Below are 26,032 nucleotides of genomic sequence, written 5' to 3'. Positions count from 1 at the left end.
ATTTTAATATGGCTGGTTCTTTTCCATTCTTCAGATTTCAGTTCTCATGCCCACCGTTCCTGAAGTCCCTCTTTTTTTTTTTTTCTTAAAGATTTTATTTAATTATTTGAGAGAGAGAATGAGAGAGAGAGAGCACATGAAAGGGGGGAGGATCAGAAGGAGAAGCAGACTCCCTGCTGAGCAGCGAGCCCGATGCGGGACTCGATCCTGGGACTCCAGGATCATGACCTGAGCTGAAGGCAGTCACTTAACCAACTGAGCCACCCAGGCGCCCCCTGAAGTCCCTCTTATTCACGTCTCTCTTTGTCTTCTCTTACCACTCTGTGATAATTACCTTCCACACTATGTTTTCTTTGTGTATTGTGTATACTGTTTGCTCCACTAGGATGTAAACTCCATGAGAACAGAGAGGTTGGTTGACAGCCACTCAGTTCTTCGCCAGTGCAGTACCCACTGTGACCACAGTTCACTAAATGACTGGGAAGGAGTGAATAGATTCAATGGCCTCCAAACTCTGCCCTAACATATGTTTGCCCCCATTTTTTACAGATCTGCTTCCATTTCTCAGGCATCTGGATTCTCCTTTCATACCCTGACTTAGCATCTGGCTCCAGCAGCCCGCAGAATAGTCTAGCTGTTTTCTTAGTCTTCTCCAGCCATCATTCCTTTGAATGAGCCCCCAAGCCAGCCACAAACTCTTTCACACTCATCCTCTTCCCCAGGCTCATTTCAGTGTTCAGATGTGGGGGTAGGAGTGAGGAGAAAGGCAAGAGGGGTCATTTGGATATAAAAGGCAACTAGCTTTGAGAAAGGACAAATTCATGAGTAGGACAGTTCAGTTGATTCATGAGGAGGTGGAGATAGAGAAAACCAGTGGGTATTTCATGGGGGTGGAAACAAGTCCTTCTGAGAAGAGGATCAGCAGGAGCACAATAAATGAGGATAAAGAGAGCTTGAAAATAACTCTTGTTTTTGAGAGTTTGACCCCAGGCTGATAAGTAGGATTGGAATTCAAAATACAATTTGATAAATATTTTCAGGGTTCTATTAAAACCAGCATTGTGCTGGCCACCACAGGTATGGGAACACAAAGACAAAAGCTACGCCCTCCAGTATCCCCGTGAGGCTCCTGATCCAGGCATCTCCAGCAGGACCCAAGGCAAGCAGCTCTGCTGTGGTCCTGTGTGCCCAACTGGGTTACATAATGTAACAGGCAAAACCACAACATGAGGTGCTCTTTCTTCCCTATAGCTGAAATAATAATAGCTCATATTCATTCAAGAGCATTGAACTAAACACTTTCCATGCATCAGTTCATTGAATTCTCATAAACCATTTGAAGTCTTATTGTTATTGCCAGCATTTATGGATGAGGAAACTAAAGCATGGGTATATTCCAAAGGTCACTCAGCTGGCAAGGGGTGAAGCTGGGATTTGTACCGGGTAGGTCATCTTCAGCGGCCAATGTCTGCCATAACTCATGTTTTTCTAGACAGCCTATTCCCCACATCCCTTTCTGTTTATCAAAATGCCACTGATTCTTCAAGGCTCTACTCCTGTAAGTCTTCTCTTAGGAAGTCAGAATCAACATCTCCTTCCTCGGCTCTTCTATACCAACTCCCTTCTACCACTATTGAGCCTCTAACTAATGCTGCCTTTTACTATCATTCACTCATTAAATAGTTACATGCAGGAGCCATACAATCATAAGTTCAAATCCAACTCCCTCCTTTATTTACTATGTGGCCATTATTGACAAGCTCTTCTGAGCCTTAGTTTCTCCATCTATACTCAGCAGTGATAGAAACAAACAAACAAACAAACAAAAACAAACAACAAACAAAAACATCTTGAAAGTTTAAGATTGGAGTGAATGCTCACGATAAAGTAACTATTTTTCTGCTCGCTTCTCTGTCCCCCACGCAAACAGTGCATTCCTATCTGTTCCTTGCAGCAACACCCATCACAGTGCCTGCCACCTGCTAAGCCTCCAGTAGGACTGTTGGCAAGAGCATTTGATTAGAGGTGGGGTGTGGAGAGAGGAGAAGTACCTCAACTTGCTGTTCCAAGTTCTTGCTTCCTTGTCTACAGTCACTCATGTAGCACAATGTTTGCCCCATCAGGTACCACCACTATTATTTCACCATTTTTCTCCATATCTACTCACTTTCCCTCAATGTTTTATTACAAAATTTGCATAATAAGGAAAAGTTGAAAGAAGTTTCCAAAAACATCTATATACCTATCACCTAGATTCCCATCACCATTTTATTATATTGCCTTTATCACATCCCTCCGCCTTTCCATCAGTTCACCTTATTTTTGATGAATTCACTTATTACTGTAAGTAATTCATTTTGATGAATTCACTTATTACTATAAGTGAGTTGTGGACATCAGTACACTTTTCCCTTACCACTTCAACATGCATATCATTGGTTAAAGTTAAATACCTTTTACAATGTGTCATATAAAATATATACAAAATGAAATGCAAAAATTGTAAGTGTACTACATGATGAATTTTGACCCGAACCTCTATCAAGTTATAGAACATTACTGTCACCCCAGAAAATCCTTTTATGTCCATACCCCAAGACAACTACTGCCCTGATATTTTCCCTAACATTGCCTATTCTAAAACTTCAAAACATGAAACTGGATAAGAATTATTTATAAAAAAACTATGTAAATCTATTTTTAAAGTTAACCTTTTACCACTAAGTATAAATAAAAATATCATTTGCCAAAAATAAAGTATAGCCATTAATACACATAAATGTAAAAAAGAACACAGCAGAAAATAAGTATTTCTATACCACATAAAATCATCCTTGAACCACCTGTATTTATTGACCATTGTGGTTCTCACAGTGTGGTCCAGGGACCCCTGGAGAAGACCCTTACGTGTTCACAAGGTCAAAACCATTTGCAGAATAATCCTAAAATGTTATTTGCCTTTTCAATCTCGTTAGTCTCAAGAACTTACAGTGGAGTTTCCCAGAGGCTATATGATGTGAGATATCATAGGATAAAGGCAAAAGCAGATACGAGAATCCAGCTAGCTGTCTACTATTAGGTGCCAAGAGTAGGCTGCCCAAAATACACCACAATGACATAATGATTATTTTGAATCAAAACACCTTGAGAAAGCCAGTACAAGGACACTCAGACCCTCCCCTGTCCCCCTGAAAGCAGAAATACATCTCCTATATGAAAGGTACCCTCTCCATACTAAGAAGTAAAAAGACATCCTTAATACCAGAGTTAAGGGACTTTAAGGCTGAGAAAGCTGTAGAAACAAACCTTGTAATTTTTTACTAGTCAGCTACCCCACCCTAACCCCTAATTCCACTTAGAATGCCTTACTTTTTAAAACCCCAAACATCTGTATGCGTTATCCTGTCAATTCCTCACCAATTTATTGTCTCTTTGTCTAAAATGTATAAAAACTACCTGCCTTGATTATTTGTTTGGGTCTCAATTTCATTATTGGGTCTCCGTATGCACATAATAAAACTTGCTTTGTTTTGTTTTCTCCTATTAATCTGTGTCATGTCAATTTAATTCTTAGTCCAATTGGGAAAACCTTGAAGAAAATTTCCTTCCTCCCCTTCTCCAGACATTAGAGATTTGTAAAAATGTAAAATGATGCTGCTCTTTGCACTACTTGTTTAGCAAATAGAGGTTATTTTGGGGGAGGAGCAAGATGGCAGAGGAGTAGGAGACCTAAATTTCATCTGGTCCCAGGAATTCAGCTGGATAGGGATCAAACCATTCTGAACACCTATGAACTCAACAGGAGATCGAAGAAAAGAATAGCAACAACTCCCTGAACAGAAAAGCAACCACTTTCTGGAAGGTAGGACATGCGGAGAAGTGAATCTGAGGCGATATTCAGGAAGATAGATGGCGGGGGGGAGGGGGCCTCAGTCAGCCGCTTCTGGCAAGTGATAGAGCCACGGAGCACAAAATCGGACATTTTAGAAGTCGGCTCCGCTGAGGGACGTCGCTCCAGTGGCTAAGTGGGGGGTGGAACCCTCGTGGGACAGTGTGGTCTCAGGACCCTCGGGGTCACAGAAAGACTGGGGGTGCCTGAGCGTGGCAGACCTCCCAGGTATCAGAGTGGGGAAGCCAGCTGCAGAGACGGAGTCGAGGAGTGGGCTCTCAGCTCGGGGTTGCCATAAACCGTGATCCACGGCACAGTCGGGCCACTGCTCCTCCAGCAGGGACCCAACAAGCGGCAGATCAGGGGAGATTCCCCTTCCTCCCCCAGGAGGAGCAGCACGAGAGCGCACCGCAGGGATCTGCTGGGTTTGTACACTCCACACAGGGTCGGGTGCCAGAGATAGAACCGATTGGTCACAGGCCGGGTGAGCAGGGAGTGCGGCCAGAGACCGGGGAGACAGGAGAGATTGACTGCTTTTCTCTGGGGGCTCACTGAGGAGCGGGGCCCCAAGTTCTCAGCTCCTCCAGGGCAGAGATTGGGAGGCCGCCATTTTCACTCTCATCCTCCAAAGCTGGACGGAAAGCTTGCAAGGAACAAAAGCTCCCAAGAGCAAACCTGAGCAGATTACTTAGCCCTGACCGGCAAGGGTGGGGCAATTCCGCTTCTGGCAAAGACATTTGGGAGCCACGGCAACAGGCCCCTCCCCCAGAAGATCAGTGAGAACAGCCAGCCAAGACCAAGTTTACCGATCAATGAGAATGGCAGAACTCCAGCACTAGGGAAATACTGCACATAGAATTCATGGATTTTTTCCCCATGATTCTTTAGTCTTTCAAAGTTAATTTTTTTAACTTTCTTTTTTTTTAATTTTTTTTCCCTTTTTCAAACAACATCTTATCAATCCCTTTTTTAAAAAATCTTTTTTATTTTTCATTTTTAGAGTCATATTCTATCCATTCATAGTAGTTAACCTTATTTTTGGTATATATATTTAAGTTGTTCTCTCTTTAAAATTTTGGGATACAGTTTCTTCTAACAGATCAAAATATACCCTAAATCTCTAGTGTATGGCTTTGTTCTAGTCTCCTGCCTGATCATATTCTCTCCCTTTTTTTTTTTTAATCCTCTTCTTTCTTTTTTCAACCAACTTCTTATCTTATCAATTCCATTTATAAAATCTTTTATAATTTTCATCTTTACAGTCATATTCCATCATTCATTGTATTTACCCTTATTTTTGTAAATATATAACTTTTTCTTTCTTTAAATTTTGGGAGGCACTTTCTTCTAACAGACCAAAATACGCCCAAAATCTAGTGTGTGGCACTGATCTATGCACCAGCCTGATCATATTTGATCATATTCTGTTTTGTTTTGTTTTGTTTCTGTTTGTTTGTTTTTATCTTTTTCTTTCTTTTTTTTTTTTTTTCTTTCTTTCCCTTTCTTTTCCCCCGGTTTCAGGTCCTTTCTGATTTGTTTAAGTGTATATTTTCTGGGGACGTTATTACCCTGTTAGCATTTTGTTCTCTCATTCATCTATTGTCTTCTGGACAAAAAGCCAAGACGGAAAAAATCACCTCAAAAAAAAGAACAAGAGGCAGTACCGACAGCCAGGGACCTAATCAATACGGACATTAGTAAGATGTCGGAACTAGAGTTCAGAATGACGATTTTAAAGATACTAGCTGGGTTTGAAAAAAGCATGGAAGTTATTAGAGAAACACTTTCTGGAGATATAAAAGAACTAAAATCTAACCAAGTCAAACTCAAAAAGGCTATTAATGAGGTGCAATAAAATGGGGGCTCTAACTGCTAGGATAAATGAAGCAGAAGAGAGAATTAGTGATATAGAAGAACAAATGATGGAAAATCAAGAAGCTGAGAAAAAGAGATAAACAACTACTGGATCATAAGGGCAAAATTCAAGAGATAAGTGATATCATAAGATGAAACAACATTAGAATAATTGGGATCGCAGAAGAAGAAGAAAGAGAGAGAGGGGCAGAAGGTATATGGGAGCAAATTATAGCAGAGAACTTCCCTAATTTGGGGAAGGAAACAGGCATCAAAATCCAGGAGCCACAGAGAAACCCTCTCAAAAATCAATAAAAATAGGTCAACACCCTGACATCTAATAGTAAAACTTACGAGTCTCAGAGACAAAGAGAAAATCCTGAAAGCAGCTTGGGACAAGAGATCTGTAACCTACAATGGTAGGAACATTAGATTGGCAACAGAACTATCCACAGAGACCTGGCAGGCCAGAAAGGACTGGCATGATATATTCAGAGCACTAAATGAGAAAAATATGCAGCCAAGAATACTATATCCAGCTAGTCTGTTGTTGAAAATAGAAGGAGAGATAAAAATCTTCCAGGACAAACAAAAACAAAAGGAATTTGCGAACACGAAACCAGCCCTACAAGAAATATTGAAAGGGGTCCTCTAAGCAAAGAGAGAGCCTAAAAGTAACATAGACCAGAAAGGAACACAGACAATATACAGTAACAGTCACCTTACAGGCAATACAATGGCACTAAATTCCTATCTTTCAATAGTTACCCTGAATGTAAATGGACTAAATGCCCCAATCAAAAGACACAAGGTATCAGATTGGATAAAAAACCAAGACCCATCGATATGCTGTCTGCAAAAGATCATTTTTAGAACCAAAGCCACCCCCAGATTGAAAGTGAGGGGGTGGAAAACCATTTACCATGCTAATGGACACCAAAAGAAAGCTGGGGTGGCAATCCTTATATCAGACAAATTAGATTTTAAACCAAAGACTGTAATAAGAGATGAGGAAGGACACTATATCCTACTTAAAGGGTCTATCCAACAAGAAGATCTAACAATTGTAAATATCTATGCCCCTAACATGGGAGCAGCCAATTATATAAGGCAATTAATAACAAAAGCAAAGAAACACATTGACAACAATACAATAATAGTGGGGGACTTTAACACCCCCCTCACTGAAATGGACAGATCATCTAAGCAAAAGATCAACAAGGAAATAAAGACTTTAAATGACACACTGGACCAAATGGACTTCACAGACATATTCAGAACATTCCATCCCAAAGCAATGGAATACACATTCTTCTCTAGTGCCCATGGAACATTCTCCAGAATAGACCACATCCTAGGTCCCAAATCAGATCTCAACCGGTACCAAAAGACTGGGATCATTCCCTGCCTATTTTCAGACCACAATGCTTTGAAACTAGAACTCAATCCCAAGAGGAAAGTCGGAAAGAACTCAAATACATGGAGGCTAAAGAGCATCCTACTAAAGAATGAATGGGTCAACCAGGAAATTAAAGAAGAATTAAAAAAAATTCATGGAAACAAATGAAAATGAAAACACAACTGTTCAAAATCTTTGGGATACAGCAAAGGCAGTCCTAAGAGGAAAGTATATAGCAATACAAGCCTTTCTCAAGAAACAAGAAAGGTCTCAAATGTACAACCTAACCCTACACCTAAAGGAGCTGGAGAAAGAACAGCACATAAAGCCTAAACCCAGCAGGAGAAGAGAAATAATAAAGATCAGAGCAGAAATCAATGAAATAGAAACCAAAAGAACAGTAGAACACATCAACGAAACTAGGAACTGGTTCTTTGAATGAATTAATAAGATTGATAAACCCCTGACCAGACTTATCAAAAAGAAGAGAGAAAGGACCCAAATCAACAAAATCATGAATGAAAGAGGAGAGATCACAACCAACACCAAAGAAATACAAACAATTATAAGAACATATTATGAGGAACTCTATGCCAGCAAATTAGATAACCTGGAAGAAATGGATGCATTCCTAGAGATGTGTCAACTACCAAAACTGAACCAGGAAGAAATAGAAAACCTGAACAGACCTATAACCACTAAGGAAATTGAAGCATTCATCAAAAATCTCCCATCAAACAAAAGCCCAGGGCCAGATGGCTTCCCAGGGGAATTCTACCAAACATTTAAAGAAGAATTAATACCTATTCTTCTGAAACTGTTCCAAAAAAATAGAAATGGAAGGAAAACTTTGAAACTCGTTTTATGAGGCCAGCATTACCTTGGTCCCCAAACCAGACAAAGACCCCATCAAAAAGGAGAATTATAGACCAATATCCTTGATGAACATGGATGCAAAAATTCTCACCAAAATACGAGCCAGTAGGATTCAACAGTACCTTAAAAGGATTATTCACCACGACCAAGTGGGATTTATCCCTGGGCTGCAAGGTTGGTTCAACATCCACAAATCAATCAATGTGATACAATATATTAATAAAAGAAAGAACAAGAATCATATGATCCTCTCAATAGATGCAGAAAAAGCATTTGACAAAGTACAGCATCCTTTCTTGATCAAAACTATTCAGAGTATAGGGATAGAGGGTACATATCTCAATATCATAAAAGCCATCTATGAAAAACCCACAGCGAGTATCATTCTCAATGGGGAAAAACTGAGAGCTTTCCCCCTAAGGTGAGGAACGTGGCAGGGATGTCCACTATCACCACTGCTATTCAACATAGCATCAGAAGTCCTAGCCACAGCAATCAGACAACAAAAAGAAATCAAAGGCATCCAAATCAGCAAAGAAGAAGTCAAACTCTCACTCTTTGCCGATGATATGATACTTTATGTGGAAAAGGCAAAAGACTCCACCCCAAAACTGCTAGAACTCGTATAGGAATTCAGTAAAGTGGCAGGATATAAAATCAGTGCACAGAAATCAGGGGCATTCCTATACACCAACAACAAGACAGAAGAAAGAGAAATTAAGGAGTCGATCCCATTTACAATTGCACCCAAAACCATAAGATACCTAGGAATAAATCTAACCAAAGAGGCAAAGAATCTGTACTCAGAAAACTATAAAACACTCATGAAAGAAATTGAGGAAGACACAAAGAAATGGAAAAACGTTCCATGCTCATGGACTGGAAGAACAAATATTGTGAAGATGTCAATGCTACCTAGAGCAATCTACACATTCAATGCAATCCCCATCAAAATACCATCAACTTTTTTCAAAGAAATGGTGCAAATAATCCTAAAATTTGTATGGAACCAGAAAAGACCCCAAATAGCCAGAGGAATGTTGAAAAAGAAAAGCAAAGCTGACGGCATCACAATTCCAGACTTCAAGCTCTATTACAAAGCTGTCATCATCAAGATAGTATGGTACTGACACAAAAACAGACACATAGATCAATGGAACAGAATAGAGAGCCCAGAAATGGATTCTCCACTCTATGGTCCACTAATTTTCGACAAAGCAGGAAAGAATGTCCAATGGAAAAAAGACACTCTCTTCAACAAATAGTGTTGGGAAAATTGGACAGCCACATGCAGAAGAATGAAACTGGACCATGTCCTTACACCACACACAAAAATAGACTCAAAACGGTTGAAAGACCTAAATATGAGACAGGAGTCCATCTAAATCCTAAAGGAGAACAGAGGCAGCAACCTCTTCAACCTCAGTCACAGCAATTTCTTCCTAGAAACATTGCCAAAGGCAAGGGAAGCAAGGGCAAAAATGAACTATTGGGATTTCATCAAGATAAAAAGCTTTTGCACAGCAAAAGAAACAGTCAACAAAACCAAAAGACAACCAACAGAATGGGAGAAGATATTTGCAAATGACATATCAGATAAAGGGCTAGTGTCCAAAATCTATAAAGAACTTATCAAACTCAACACCCAAAGAACAAAGAATCCAATCAAGAAATGGGCAGAAGACATGAACAGACATTTTTCCAAAGAAGACATCCAAATGGCCAATAGACACATGAAAAAGTGCTCAACATCACTTGGCATCAGGGAAATCCAAATCAAAACCTCAATGAGATACCACCTCACACCAGTCAGAATGGCTAAAATGAACAAGTCAGGAAACAACAGATGTTGGCGGGGATGCACAGAAAGGGGAACCCTCCTACACTGTTGGTGGGAATGCAAGCTGGTGCAGCCACTCTGGAAAACAGTATGGAGGTTCCTCAAAAAGTTGGAAATAGAGCTGCCCTACAACCCAACAATTGCACTACTGGGTATTTACCCCAAAGATACAAATGTAGGGATCCAAAGGGGTACGTGCACCCCGATGTTTATAGCAGCAATGTCCACAATAGCCAAACTATGGAAAGAGCCAAGATGTCCATCGACAGGTGAATGGATAAAGAAGATGTGGTATAGATATACAATGGAATATTATGTAGCCATCAAAAGGAATGAGATCTTGCCATTTGCAACGATGTGGATGGAACTGGAAGGTATTATGCTGAGTGAAATAAGTCAGTGAGAGAAAGACATGTATCATATGACCTCACTGATATGAGGAATTGTTAATCTCAGGAAACAAACTGAGGGTTGCTGGAGTGGTGGGGGGTGGGAGGGATGGGGTGGCTGGGTGATAGACACTGGGGAGGGTATGTGCTATGTTGAGCACTGTGAATTGTGTAAGACTGTTGAATCACAGTCCTGTACCTCTGAAACAAATAATACATAATACAGGGCACCTGGGTGGCTCAGTTGGTTAAGCGACTGCCTTCGGCTCAGGTCATGATCCTGGAGTCCCTGGATCGAGTCCTGCATCGGGCTCCCTGCTTGGCAGGGAGTCTGCCTCACCCTCTGACCCTCCCCCCTCTCATGTGGTTTCTCTCTCTCTCTCAAATAAATAAACAAAATCTTTAAAAAAAAAAAATAATACATAATACATTATATGTTAAAAAAAAAAAAAGAAGATAGCAGGAGGGGAAGAATGAAGGGGGGGAAATCGGAGGGGTAGATGAACCATGAGAGCCTATGGACTCTGAGCAACAAAGTGAGGGTTCTAGAGTGGAGGGGGGTGGGGGGATGGGTTAGCCTGGTGATGGGTATTAAAGAGGGCACATACTGCATGGAGCACTGGGTGTTATATGCAAACAATGAGTCATGGAACACTACATCAAAAACTAATGTATGGTGATTAACATAACATAATCATAATAAAAAAGAAAATATAGGTTATTTAAATAAAATAAGTTATTTATGTAGACATGTTTATTTTTGTTTTTTTTATTGAATTAATAAATAAGTGTGGTATCTAATTTTTTTCAGTTTTCAGTTTTGATATAGCACATATTGGTAGATTTAACCCATATAAACAGAAGCTTTTTAGCATCTGCATTAGTTTTTAGGAAGATAAAGGGTGCAGAGACCAAGATGTTTGAGAACACTGATGTGCTACATTTTGGAAGACACTTCCCCAAGTGGTGGGAGACGTTCCTGTACAGATCATAGGAATAGAGATTCCATTCTTTTCTAATAACGCTGCCAAAGCCCAGTTCCTGGTTCTCCATTAGGTGCCTCTCTGGTCAACAGCAGAGTTGGCTGTACCACCTGGGAAAATGCACCAATATACAACACCCCAGAAGATGCACATCTCCCCATGGTGCCTAGATTTGTTTTCTAATTCTCCATGTACTGGCTTAGGAGTGTCTCCAACTAAGTGAACATGGCAGAAATTGGGGGCCACTGGAAAAGCCAGCCTTGTCCTAGCCTACCCTGTCTTTGATGTTACACATGAGAGCCAGCCTCACTCTCACTCAGTGAGCAGACAGCTCACACAAGCTGGCTAGAAATGAATTTTAAGCCAAACCCCTTTTTGTAATTATTTGGGTGAAAAGAAAGCTTTAATTACAAGATTTAAAGCCAATTTTTTTTGAAAAATCAAGCTATAATCCTAACCTGCAGAAAAAGCAATTCAGCACAGAGAGAAGCAGAAATGAGCAGGGGAAATGAACAAGGAATCAGACCATTATGAATGGGACAGAAGGCATGTGTTTACAAAAGATTGATTTGAACAGTGCATATAAACAGTCCCGGCTGTAGGGTAAAGGTCCTTCACATTTATCTTCTCTCAAAACCGAAATAGAGTTTGCTAGTTTGTGGTTTTTTTGTTTTTTGTTTTTTTTCCTATTAGCTCGGAAGTCTTTAAAAAAAAAAAAAAAAGGGGCCCTACTCCTGTGTTGTAACAACTTTCCTATTTATCCTAACTGAAGGAGAAGAGAATCATGTTTCTGGCTTATATGGAATTTATGCATTTCAAAAACTGTGCTTATGTGCCACTCCTATTTTTTAAGCTAATTTTTTTATGCATGCATACAGGCTAAGCTATATTCCTGCCTTCACTCCTTTATACTTTTAGCACAAAATGCAAAGTCAAGAGGCAGCATTTAAAGACATCATCCCACATGGTTTATTTTTGGTTTCTCTTCCTTGATGATATATAGTTTCAGTCAACACAATTTGGAGATACTCACCTGGTACCCTTGATAAGGTGACAAATGTTACAAGAACCAAGATGCCATCTCTTCCACGTGACCCGAAGATCTCCAGCTATTCTTTATCTCCAAGAAGACTGATGAGAACCAGTGTCTTCAAATGCAAATGAGAGCCTCCCCTTGTCAATCTGGAAAGATGAGTTCTTGTGAAGGTGGGCATTCTCCCCCACCAAGGACAAAACAAGGGAGAAAGAACTTCAACTGTGACTACAAGGATTTAGGCTATACATTGTGCAAAATTTCAGTGAGTAAATGGTCTGGACCAGGTGAGGAGTGAGCCAAAGCAAAGGTCAGGTAGGGGTCTCTTCCAGAGAGGGAACGGTGCTCACCAAATTCAGTTGAGAGACAAAGTCAGTGTCAGTTGCCAAGAGTCTTTGGTTGGTAGCCAAAGTAAAGAATATCAAAGGGACCAAAGGAGGAATCATGAAGAGCAAAGCAGTGGGTGGGAGGAGGCACGCTCCAGTGCCCTCCACAGAGCCCCTATTCTTTTCTTATACTTTATCATTTTCATCTTCCCTCCACACCCATCATTCCAGGGAAAACCAATTAAGAGATGAGAAGATCTTGAAATTCCAAAGGACAAATATTAGGGAGGAAAATAGATCAAAACTGCAATTCTATGATGGTATAGCTAAAGAGAAACCTCAGAGAACAGAAATTTCCATGAGGGTTTTAAGTTATTTGCTGTGGAGTATACAATAGAATACACACCCTACCTCCCCCCACCCCATTGCCAACCCCCCCCCGCAACATTCTGATATAAATTATTTAGCAAAATCTATTAGGCCACAGCTGCTTTTGTGAGAATATATCCTTTAGGGAAACTCAACGGTGTAATGAGATCTGTACCCAGAGAACACAGAAACAGCACCGTGGACAGCGAGAGCTGATGACCTCAGGGTGCACACTGCTAAGGCAATTAAGAGAGATTGTTACTCTCATTAAAGGCAGCTCTCAAAGTTAGAATAGAAGCCACCTGCTTGTCCTCCAGCCAGCTGCCTCCAAGACTTTAGTCTCTCTCTCCTTCTCCTTCCTACCCTCTCCCTCCTTCCCTTCCTCCCTCTCTCCCTCTCCCTCCTTACCCTCTTTCCTTCGATTTCCCTCTCCCTCCCAATCTCTCTCTCTCTCTTCCCTTCTGCTGCTTCCAGGCTCATAATACCAAGAGGCAACAGAACAGATTTGTGAAATCAATCACACAGGTGAATTGCCCATCAGGGCAGCCATCCAAATCAGAGGGCTTGATTTTCCAACTTGAAGTTAAATCACCTCGCACATCTCTTAAAAGGTTGGAGTCGCTATAGAGATAGAATGTTGCTAAAGTTGAGCCTGACAGTGTCAGAGGGTCAGACTCATTGCTTCATCCTCAGAGCCCCAGAGAGAGAAGGCAGCTGGAGGAAACCAGCAGGATGATCTCACTGAGCAATGTAATAAAAGCTGAAGGGGCGGGGTAGCTTTATAAGCCTTTTGATTAAATTCAATGGTGCTAAACGGACTGAGGCACTTTAATAGGCAAAGGCCTTTATGAGTAAGAAAGGCCTTTTCTGAATTTGGCTCCTAAAAAAACAAAATCCCATCTCAGACTAAGCCTCTATATTAAAACAGATTCACATCACATCTATCATGGCATTTGTTCCTCATGAGATCCTGCCCTTTTTCTCTGTCTTGCACCAGTAAAGGATTCTCCCACGCCAAGAAATTGTAGGAGAATAAAGGGGAAAACAGTCTGAATTATCAGTGGGACCATCTATAGTGATAGAATTTATGAGTTAATGCCCGATTCCCTGCTACACCTTGCCTATGAGACTCAGTCTGTTTTTGAAGAGTTTTTGGGTCAATTTTGTTTTGTTATGGTCTTTATTTTCCACCATCACTAACAGTTGCAATGGAAAACACCACTTGTGCAGTTGATTTAATTTGGTTATTTGCAGTGGTTTTAAAGCAAAGGCTCTCTACCCTGGCTCACGTTGGAATCATCTAGAGAATTTTTAAAAATACTGATGCCTGGGTCTCACTTCCAGAGATTTTTACTTAATTGATCTGGGGTATGTCTTGGGCATGGAGAGTTTGTAAATCTCTCTAGGTGATTCTAATGTGCAGCCAAGGTTGAAATCCATTGACCTAAAGCAGTGGTTCTCAAATTTAGCATGCCTCAGACTCATCCATCAGACTTTATAAAACACAGATTGTAGTGTTGCACCCCCAGAGTTCCTGATGCATAAGTGCAGGGTGAGGACGTAGTTCTAAAAAGTTCTGGGACAATGCTGATGCCTCTGACCCAATTACCACCCTTTGCAAACAACTGGCTTAAAACATTAGTACAAACACTTTTTCCTAAGATGCTTTTCATTAGGTTTATCTGGCTCCAAGGAGAGTGCCCCAAGAAGCCAACATCCAGTAATGACAACACCCATTGCAAAGAGAATCTTGCTGCTCCTAAGACTTCATGGAAGTTCTTGGGTTCTGAGCCTTGTTCTTATGTATGCCAAGAAAATAGACCAGATTTTGGCAACAGGTATCTAGTAAAGTGAAACTAGGTATAGCTTCTGCTGTAGTTTCTGGCCTTGCTTCTCTCATTTATTTGTCCTGCCAACTCCCAGAAGGCACCGGAATGAGTGTATTTGTTCTGCAGAGTCGTGGGGGAGGGCTGGCTGTAGCTCAAGGCCAAGGATGAAAGCCCCTCTAAATTCTGCAAACTTGTAGCTTGAGGACAAGGTTGAAAGTGTGTGAGATGTATGTGTGTGTGCCTGTGAAAGTATAGTGTCTTTGGGGCCCCAAAAGAGGGCAATTCTAGAACTTTTCAAGATTGTCAAGAGCATCACCAAGTAGTAAGAAGTGTCCCGTGGGCTGCCCAGATCCACCTGTGCAGTAGAAGAGACAGAAGGAGCCATGGTCCCCACTGATCATGCACCAGGGCTCTCTCTGAGCAACATCTAGAGGCATGTCTGATAGCTTTGCTTCCCTAGGAGAAAATCTTGGGAGAGCTCAGACACCCCGGGGTGGTGGAGGCCCGGTGAGAAATTCCTACATTCCTGTATATTCCTTGCTACCCTGGCATGTGGGGGTTTCAAAACAATTTATAAAATCACAAGGATATAATTTTTAACTTTGTTTTTCCCAACCTGGGCAAAGTAGTCACGCCAGCTGCAGATATGGAAGACAAGAACAAGTCTTTCATTAATATTCTTCCTCCTGAACAAGGATCGTAAAACACTCTGAAACCATACCTGTGAAATCTTATTTGACCTACTTAGAACTGTAAGGTCGATGATTCAGTCGATGCAAATCATGTCATACATTTAGAATAAGGAAACAAAGACACCAAGAGGTCACACAATTAACTTGAGGCTAGAGCTAGGGCAGAATTTCCCTGTTCTCACTCCGTGCTCAGGAGTCAAGGGGAAGGACGTCAGAGGCTGCCTTTGGAAGTCGGAGCAAGATAGGTGTGGAAATCCCTTCCTCCAGTATAGCCTAAGAAATCTCCTTAGGTCTGTGCATACCCATGTTTCGGTTGAAGATTTTATTTCAAAGACTTTTGATGGAATATCCAGATCCCCATAGTCTGCAAACTGCATGTCACCTCTCCAGAGCTCATCTTCCAAAGAATTAGGTATTGAGGGAGGTCTTCCAGCATGGTTCTCACAGGACCTCAGTGTGCATCAGGTTCACCTAGAGGCCTTATTAAAACAAACTGCTGGGCCTCATCCCCCAGGGTTTCTGACTCAGTAGATCCAGGGGAGGGCCTGGGAATTTGCATTTCTAACAAGCTCCCGGGTGATGCTGCTGCTGCTGCTGGGAGTCTGGGGACCACTCTTTGAGAGCCATTACAATGAGACAGTGGTTTTCAACCCTTGGTGTGTATCAGAATCACCCAAGAACTTTGAAAAATTATAAATACTGGGCTCACACAGACCAATTAAATCAGACTCCCTGCAGGTGAAGCCCAGGCATTTAAGTTTTTAAAGTGGTCCCTAGGTGCAGCCAAGTTTGAGAACCTCTGCAATAAGGGGAACCCTATGTACAATTACAAGGTATTCAAAGCACTAGGTCAGGAGTTCTCAGAATGTGGTCCTGGATCAGCAGTATCAGCATCACCTGGCAAGTCCTTAAGAATGCTTTAGGCCCCTCTCAGACCTACAGATTCAGAAACCCTGGGTGGGGCCCACCAATCTGTTTTAACAAACTCAGTAAATTAAGTAAATCTGAGGTTTGCTAACATTTGAGATCTACTACTCAAGCTCTTGGCTTCCCTCCAAATGGCCCCCTGGAAGTTGGAGCAGTAATCATCTAGGAGCGGAAATTGAGGCCAGACCCACAGCAAGCTGGATACACCAAGTGCTCAGTCAGTAGCTGGGCTGGTGGAGGGATGAGAGAGGAGACCATTTGTAAGATTGCCAGTGAGGTACCATGGCATGGTGCCGACATCCTTTCCAGGACATCTGGCTTCTAAGCTCTGGAAGATAAGGTCTGCAAATGACTTTGTAATGAATCTCACCCCTGCACACTCAGATGCAGGTCCAGCTTCAGGCAAAATTGAGATGTAGCTAAAACCAAGCTTGGGTCTCCCCTTTGGCCTTTCCTACCCCTCTGCCCTTCGCCCAGGTTCCATCCCACTATCACCAATTCTCCAACAAAGTTCTCTCATGGCTTTCATTGCGGTTAAGTTATTCCTGCCCTAGAGGATAGCCCAAATGAAATGACTAATTACACTTGAATGTGTCACCACCTCCCAAGGGCATATTCATTCCAAAAAAAGATAACTGGGGTGGGCAATGTCTAACACAGCAGAACGTGTCTTCAAAGATGGAATATTGGGCATTGACCCTTACTTGGGAAATAGGTTATATCATTTAGATGATTATCTGTTTGGCATCAAGTTCCCATGCTCCAGATTTCATACATCTCTGCCCCCTTTGCCCTCTGTATGCTAAATATAAACAATATGATAGACTGAAAAAATGGACAAAAATTCTTCCCCTTCCATCAAGAGGTAAAGTCTATTTTAACACCTCTTGAATCTGGGTTGGCCTTGTGACTTGCTTTGGCTAATAAGACATTAGACACATAATGCAGGCAGAGACTTGAATAGCTCTTGAGCTTTGGGGCTTGCCTGTTTACTGAAACCTCCATATAAATGAGCCCAAGCTAGCAGCTTCAGAATGAGAGGCCATGTAGAGGGGAACCAATGCACTCCAACTGTGGATGAGATCGTCCAACCAGTCAACTTGCCAAATGGCCACAGATAGCAAGCCCAGCAGAGATTAGCTAAGCTGTCCCAAACAGAAGGACCACTCATCTGACCCCTGGGATTGTGAACTAAATAATTATGATTTGGAGCCACTAATGTATGAGTTGTTTGTTATGCAGCAAAAGCTAACTGATACATATGATTACACTAAAGACTATCTTGATCACATCTAAAGATTACCCAGAAAGAGAAATCACCTCAGAAATGTTGCCTTCCTCTGCAGCATCTTCCCTGAACATCCCTCCCCCATATAGCCTCAGCTGCTAGGTTGGTTAGCTCTTACACGTTCTCCTACAAAATCAGTGTTTTGATCTGCTTTGGTCTTGCCACTGTAATTTCCAGTTAAGCTTCTCTACCTACCACTGCCCCCTGACTATGAAATCTTTAAGGGCAGAAACCATGTCCCAACTATCTTTGTATTTCAAGCGCTTCATTTCCTTACTTGTTGCTCTGAGCTGAACAAAATGGAATACTTGAGTATGAGGAATGTGGGGAGTGAGGTAGGGAGAGTGGCCAGCAGTGGTTTGCATTATTCACAGGCTGGAGCCTAGAATCTTCCCTCAGAATTATCCACACTCACCAAACTCACAAGATCCCAATGAACTGATGCTTATCTGGCCCAGGACCCATCAGAACATGGAAGCTTTTGTCTTGAGAGCCATAGACTATCTGCCTCTTTCACTTCATAAGAGCTCCTGGGGGAAAAAAATTATTTTATTCAAATATTCCAAAGCTATCTAGTTTGCATTATTTTCCTCATTTTACCACCCATGATGGGACAAGGAGTGGCTCTGTTTATCCATAAGGGCATGTCACAAATCCAGGGCTGCCTATTTAATTCCTTTCTCCAAACACCTGTTTCCTTTAGTCACAGAACCATAACTAATGATTAAAAAATAGCTCACCCTTCTCCAGCTATATAGGGGCCTAGCACTGTGCTCTGAGCTATATATTCATCACATTGTCCAGTCCTTACAATGCTCAGAGAAGTTATTATGATACCCATTAAACAGATGAGGACTCAGAGACATAGAGATGAAAAGATCCATGCACAGGTAGAAGAACCACATCTTTCTGATTCCAAAATGATGTTCTTAAAACCCCAGTGATGCTGAAATGCATGATATAAATACTGTATAGCTTTCATTTTGAAATCTTGTTTCTCTCACCCACCCAGGGAGCTGACTCACTTTGCAAAAGAAAGAGAGAGGTGGAAGCTTTGCCAGAGGTCGCACAGCAAGGGAAAGTGATGGTCCCTGGCTGGGCAATCTTGCATCACTGTTTGGCCTGTTCCGAAGATGGGCAGCCTGAAGTGGCGTCGGCAAAGCTGCCACCTGAGTACATAGTTAGCAGAAAGGGTCGATGGGCAGTGTCAGGCAGGCAGACAGGGACAGCAAAGAGGAAGATTAAAATAATTACAGCTCTAATTGATCAGCTCTGCTCAAGAGAAAATTAAAAGGGAAAAGGCATATTGAAGATGGCACTCAACATCCACCCTGGGCCAGGTTCCATCTGCCACTGTAGCCGGATCTGTCCCCCTCCCTCCTAGCCCTCTGTCCAGCAGCTCCCACTGTGAAGCCCCATGCCACAGCCTTGATGAAAGTCATTCTTTGTGGAAGGCGTCAGGCCGAGCTCCCATGAAGAACTGCTTTCACAAACAGCAGGGGAAAGCTCAGAGCAGCAGACAGTGGCCTCCCATTGGCAAACCCCCAGTATCATCGGACTGCCAACAGCATGTAGAAAGTGAGGAAGGAGATGCCAAGAGCAAGGCCAGCCCAGGGCAGGGGACTGGAGCAGCAAAGACAAGCCTGTGCCTTGTCATCTGATAACCTAGCCCCAGCAGACTCAGCCAGGGCTCCAAGTGCTTCAGCCCTGGTTTCAGCTTAGCACACTTCCTGACTCGGCTTTTGGCTTCTTGTCATTTGGGAGCAGGGCCAGGGGGCAGTTTTGCCTTGTCACTGCCACCTTTATGTAGGAATGGTAGAGGAAGGGCAGAAGCAGGGACTGGGACCAGGGAGGAAATGGGAAGGCAGATTAGGAGGGAGTAGTAGCAGCCCCGGCACTTGCCAAGTCCATCTGTTTACATGAAGCCTGAGCAAGGTCAAGAGAAAGACAGGAGGCAGGGAATAGGAAAAACCCTCCAGGTTGCCCTTCCCCTGTACATGACAAGTGATCACACCTAGAAGAAAGACAACGTTGGATACTCATTCCTTATATTGGGGCTCACTTTTGCCTTGTGACATGATGCAAAGGAGAACCAAATAATCAAACATCAGAGATGCCAGGGTTCACTTTATATTATAGGAGCTGCAGCAAGAATCTGCACAGTGTTCTAAAGAGGGAATGGTGGGTCAGGAGGTCAGGGCAAGGGGGTCAGACATTCATCCACCGTGGGGGATCTGAAAGTAGAGGGAAACCAAAACACTCTTCTTTCCTCACTGCCAAATTTAAGCCAGTGTTTCTCAAACTGGAATTCCCATACCAATCACTCGAAGCTGCTTTTAAAATGTGGATTGTAATAGAGAAGGGGGTGGGGTAAGGCCTGACACTCTGCATTTCCAACAAGCTCTCAGGTGGTGCTGATGCTGCTTTTCCATGGATCACAGTTGGAGTAGCAAAAGTCTAAGCTGTTTGAGAAACAGATAAAAGAACCTAGGTGAAGATCAATGCTAACATGGTTTTGGAGACCGTGGCTGGACACAAGTCTAAATTGATCTCTATACCTCTTTCTCCCGTCTCCTCCACCAACTGAATTAAGGATGGCTGTGCCTTCAGCACAGGGACATCCTGATTTATCCAGGGTCCTAGCAGGAGAAAATAGAACAAGAGAGCTGAGCCTTGGCTAGGCCTGTCAGGAGCAAATTTTTTTTTTTTTTAAGATTTTATTTATTTGAGAGAGAGAATGAGATAGAGAGAGAGCATGAGAGGGGGAGGGTCAGAGGGAGAAGCAGACTCCCTGCTGAGCAGGGAGCCCGATGCGGGACTCGATCCAGGGACTCCAGGATCATGACCTGAGCTGAAGGCAGTCGCTTAACCAACTGAGCCACCCAGGCGCCCAGTCAGGAGCAAATCTTATTTGGTCTGCTGTATCAGTCGGCATAAAGTAGGTTATGCTGCAGCAACAAACAACCCACGAGTCTCAGTGGCTTAAGAAACAAGTGTTTCCTTCCCACTCACATAAAACCTGCTGTGGCTATGGGTGACTCTCCAAGGATTTTCAGAATTCCAAGTTGGTTTCCATCTTCTGGCACATCCACATTGACCTGGGCTCTCATGATCTCCATGACAGGAGGAATGGGCTGGAGACCCAAACACTGGCAATGAAATGCTTTCATCTGGAAACAACATGTGTCACTTTTGCTTACATTTCATTGGCCAAAACAAGTTGCACAGGGAAAAGCAGATAAGAACGAGGAGATAAAAGGACAAAATGAACTCACTTTCTTCTGGGGAGAGAAGGAAGTAGAAACTTTTTGGCTGCATCCCAACCCCCCCAACAGTTTGTTTTGAAGATGACCCATGTTTTTATAAGGAAGCATTTTTTATAAAATTATATTTTTACATGTTATATATTCTAATATAAGTCTCCTTTTGGAGGAACCTGGTATAACTTTTGTATTTTGGATTTTTCATGTGTTCCTAGGTTCTAATCGGAGGAGCCCAGACCAAGGATCCAGGGGACCTCATTTCTAGCTCAGACTCTTCTAGTTCTGTTACATTAGACAACTCATCTTCCTTTTTTTCTGTAAAATTGCACTATATGGAAACTAGGGTGGTTAAAAAGATCCAATGAAATAAAAGGTTTGATGGTAAAAGTGCAAATGTGCCAGGCTATTGTTATATGCATACATCTGTCATAAGAAATCTCCTTAGCCTTTCTCTAACCCTCTATATGAGAATACTAGAAAGTCTCCTCATTTATTTTTGAAAGAATTCTGGTTTTTCCAGGGCCTATCTCCTGAGTCTTCTCAGGACAATCTTTAGACATTCCATGGCTCTATAGCAGTGTGGTCCTTTCCTCTCTCCTTCCAGCTCAGGGACAGAGCAAGAGATGGGCCGAAGCTCAGAGGCTGAATGTAACAGGCTGTGCTCTTAACCTTGCCATAGCTAAAATTCTAATAGCTTACTTTAGGTCCTTTAAAAACACCTAGAGTCAAAACCAACATGGCACAATGTAAAATGTTCATGCCTTAATCTGATAAAGGAAATTTATTTATTTATTTTATTTTTAAAGATTTTCTTTTTAAGTAATCTCTACACCCAACATGGGGCTCAAGCTTACAGCCCTATGATCAAGAGTCCCATGCTCTGGGAACTGAACCAGTCGGGTGCCCCTGATAGGATATTTAATAACAAAGCAAAGGCATATCAAAAGCCATCAACACATTGTCCTTGATGGTGAAATGATGAATGCTTTCTTTGGGAATGGAAACTCCTCAGAAAAAAAGGCCAATAAAAGACATTAGAGACAAAGCATGAAATTTTATTGAGAGAAATTAAAGAATACACAAATAAATGGGTTTGTAAGACAATATTGTAAAGATGTAAATTCTAAGTTAATCTATAGACTTGTAATGTCAAACAATACTCCAACTGCCTGTACGTGTGTCAAAATTTACAAGCTGATTTTACAATTATAAATGAATTCAAAGGATCAAAAAGCCAAACCAACATTGAACAAGAGGAATAATGTTGGATGATTTACTCTCCCAGATATCAAAAATTATTATGAGCTTACAGTAAATAAGTAAACAAGAGTAGACTGAGCAGTGGAGCTGAATACAGATTTGTCCATGCATAGACTGACACTTGATTTATGACAAAATTTGCAGTACAAAGTGTCTATGTCTGGACCTGGGTGTCAGTGCAGTGAAAAACAATGGACTTTTTGTTAAATGATACTGGATCAACCAAATATCCACATGGAAGAAAATTAGGCTTTTAGGTGAAATATTTATGTCCATATGGAAACAGTGAATCAATTAATCAATGCCACATGGATTGTGGATTGTAGATCTAAATGAGAAAAGCAAAGTAATAAAACTGCTCAAAAACACATAAAGAATATCTTCACAACCTTAGAGTAGGCCAAGATTGTCTTAAGGATGTACAAAAAGCACTAATCATAAGGAAAAAAAGTTGTCAAATTGACTACATTAAAATTAGGAGCTTCTGTTTATCAAAAGACATCATTAAGAGAGTGAAAAGTCACAGACTGGAAGAAGATATTTTGGACACATAAAACTGATAAGAAACTCATATTCAAACTATGTAAAGGGCTCCTACAAATCATTCAGTAAAAAACAGAAAACTCAACGGGAAAATGGGCAAAATATTTGAGTATGCACTTAGGAGGATATGCAAACAATCAGTAAATACATGAAAAAGTAAATACACATTAACCTCATTAACCAGCAAGAGACTGCAAACCAAAACCACAAAACGATATCACTACACACACTCCAGAATGGTTAAAAATTTTTTTTAAGATTGTATTTATTTATTTGTCAGAGAGAAAGAGAGCGAACAAGCAGGGGGAGTGGCAGGCAGAGGGAGAAGCAGGCTCCCTGCTAAGCAAGGATCCCAATGAAGGACTCAGTCCCATGACCCTGGGATCATGACCTGAGCCAAAGGCAGACGCTTAACTGACTGAATCACCCAGGTGTTCCCAGAATGGTTAAAATTTTAAAGACTGATAATACCAAGGGTTGAGAAGGATATAGAACAACCAAAACTGGTGAGAGAATAAACTGGCACACCCACTTTGGAAGATTATTAGAAGGATCCATTAAAGTTGAACATATATTTACCCTATGACCCAGCAATTCCATGTGCACTAAAAAATATGAAGAATACTCACAACAGCATTATTTGTAATAGCATCAACCTGGTAACAATACAAATGTCCATAAACAGTGAAATGGATAAGTAATAATGTTGTATACATGCAATAAAATACCATGTAGCAATTAAAATGATCTACATAGCAATATGCATGACTCTCACAAACATAATGTGTACTGAAAAAAAAACAACCACAGAAGACTGTATATTGTATGATACATGGTATGTGATCAAACAGGGAAAACTGATTGTGATGTTATAGTTCTGGATAATAGTTACCTTCAGGGAGAAAGGAGGAAGAGAAAGTGATGGGATAGGGTATGAGGGGGCATTGGCAGTGCTGATAATATTCTATGTCTGGACCTGGGTGTCAGATATCCAAATGTCATCATTTTGTAATGATTAATTATGCCAAACATTCACCTTTTCTGCACTTTTCCGTAATCATATTATACTTCAATAAAATACTTATTATTAAACATTTTAAATTAAGTTGTTAAGTCACATGTCCCCTAATGGATTTAGGAATGAGGGAGAATCAATAATCTATAAGACAATGTCTCTAAGGAATTTCTTATAATGAAGAGAGGACAAGATGTGCAAAATAGTTGGGAAAATAGTTATTTTCTTCAAAAGGAGTAAAGATTTGCAAGCTTTTGTGATGGTTATTATTTGTGCAAAGATAATAATTATCTTATCCACTGAAAGAAGGTTCACTGGGCCAAAGAATAGAGTTCATTATTCTCTAACAAAAATGACTTAGAAAGGTGACTGACTCCTTGCATATTTTCCGTTAGAAAGGTTCATATGAGGATACCACTGGACTTGCCAAGAGTGGAATGAATGGGATGACTTTGAATCCCCTAGAAGAACCATAATTAATTGCTAGCTCTCCTGTCTTAGAATCCAGTGTTTCTCAAAGGCATCCCTCTGTCCATTTAACATCCAGCACACAACTTCGGGCCTTTATTTATACTGACTAACCTAAAGAGCACCATCTGTCACTCATCAGGCTGTCCCTAGGCTGAGATTCCCACAGAGGAACTGAGGAGGGCCAAGCTGAGACGCCCTTTGTACTTCTGCCAGGACTGATGTGTCTGTGAGGACTGAGGACCAACGTGCACATGGCCATAAATCCTGTCTTCTCAAGTCCTTGAGTTTTACAGAACCTGCTGTGTGGAATCAGGAGCTGGGATGATAAATTGAGCAGAACCACTCTTGTCGTTCCCAGCAAGTCATCATAGATGGAGGTCACAAATAGGAGTGTCTTGATACTGTTTTTGTGAATAACAATGCTTCAAATATCTGGAGTACCATTCCTCTAGGGCACTCAAAATGCTTCCCACTTGGTGCTTTCATGAGCTGTTATAGCACTTAGCTCTTCAGGTTTCTCAGACACCAAAGAGTAAACATTTCCAAGAAACCAACTTAGGGTGAAAATTACCGGTATTGTTAAATACACAGGTACGTACTCCTGAAACTCTTGCCAAACATGGTCCCACAAACAGCAAAAATATACTTTCAAACACTCATCAAAATGAGAGTTCAACAGCAGACTTCATTCTAATCGTGTCAGTAAGAAGCCAACCCAAATCTTGCTCTAAAGAGGAAAGATGTCACACTCCAGTTCCCGGGCAACTGCTTATTTTAGGGGCCTTGTTATTTCTCCCCTGGCCCACTGCAGCAGCCTGGTAATGGACCTAATACCAGTGCTGTCCAGTAGAACTTCCCAGAATGTTGGAAACATTCTCTATCTATACCATCCAACATGGAAGCCAAGCTATGATGAGGGAGAACTAGGAATGTGGCTCCTGTGTTTGCAAATTGAGTTTTATTAATTTTATTATGTGTCCATGGCTGCCGTATTGGACAGCACAGCCATAGCCCCTCCACAGCTCCCCCAGCTGATGTCTTCAGCCACAGGGCTCTAGGGGTGAGGCAAGTGACAAAATGCACAAAAGGAGAGAGCAAATGTTGTAGAAAACTAGAATATTATGGCCTAGCACTCATGAATCTCCTCTTCTCCTCTTTTCTCTTAAAGAATTTTTCAAAATCTGAATAATTTTTATAATGTATCTGTCATGAAAAAAAATATTAAAAACAAAATATCTTCAAAGCAAACCAACCCTTCCACTGGCTGGCCCTATCCCGTCTGTGGGCCACCAGTCTGCAATCTCTATTCTTCCAAAGAGTAGATATATCCTTGTTCATCTCTGCTTCAAAAATCATTCTCCAGCACCTGTAAATAAAGCACAGACTCCCCAACTGCCACTTGAGGCCTTCTCCATTGTGACCTTGGCCTCTCCCAGTTTCCCACATGCCTGGCCATGTACTTGTGTTGGATTGATCTTGGGATTAGTTCTGTACTTTACCCTCTGGAAGGGTCTTCAATTTCCCTAACCCTTAAATAAAACTCATCTCTTCCTGGGGAGCCTGGGTGGCTCGGTCGTTAAGTGTCTGCCTTTGGCTTAGGTCATGATCCCAGGGTCCTGGGATAGAGCCCCGCATCAGGCTCCCTGCTCTGCGGGAAGCCTACTTCTTCCTCTCCCACTCCCCCTGCTTGTGTTCCCTCTCTCACTGTCTCTCTCTCTTTCAAATGAATAAATAAAATCTTTAAAAAAAAAAAAAAAAAAAAAAACCTCATCTCTCCCTCTCCTAT

Source organism: Halichoerus grypus, chromosome 10 (assembly GCF_964656455.1).
Source record: "Halichoerus grypus chromosome 10, mHalGry1.hap1.1, whole genome shotgun sequence".
Lineage (NCBI taxonomy): Eukaryota > Metazoa > Chordata > Mammalia > Carnivora > Phocidae > Halichoerus > Halichoerus grypus.
The sequence above is the reverse complement of the archived record's forward strand: the minus strand, read 5'-3'. Positions refer to the sequence as shown.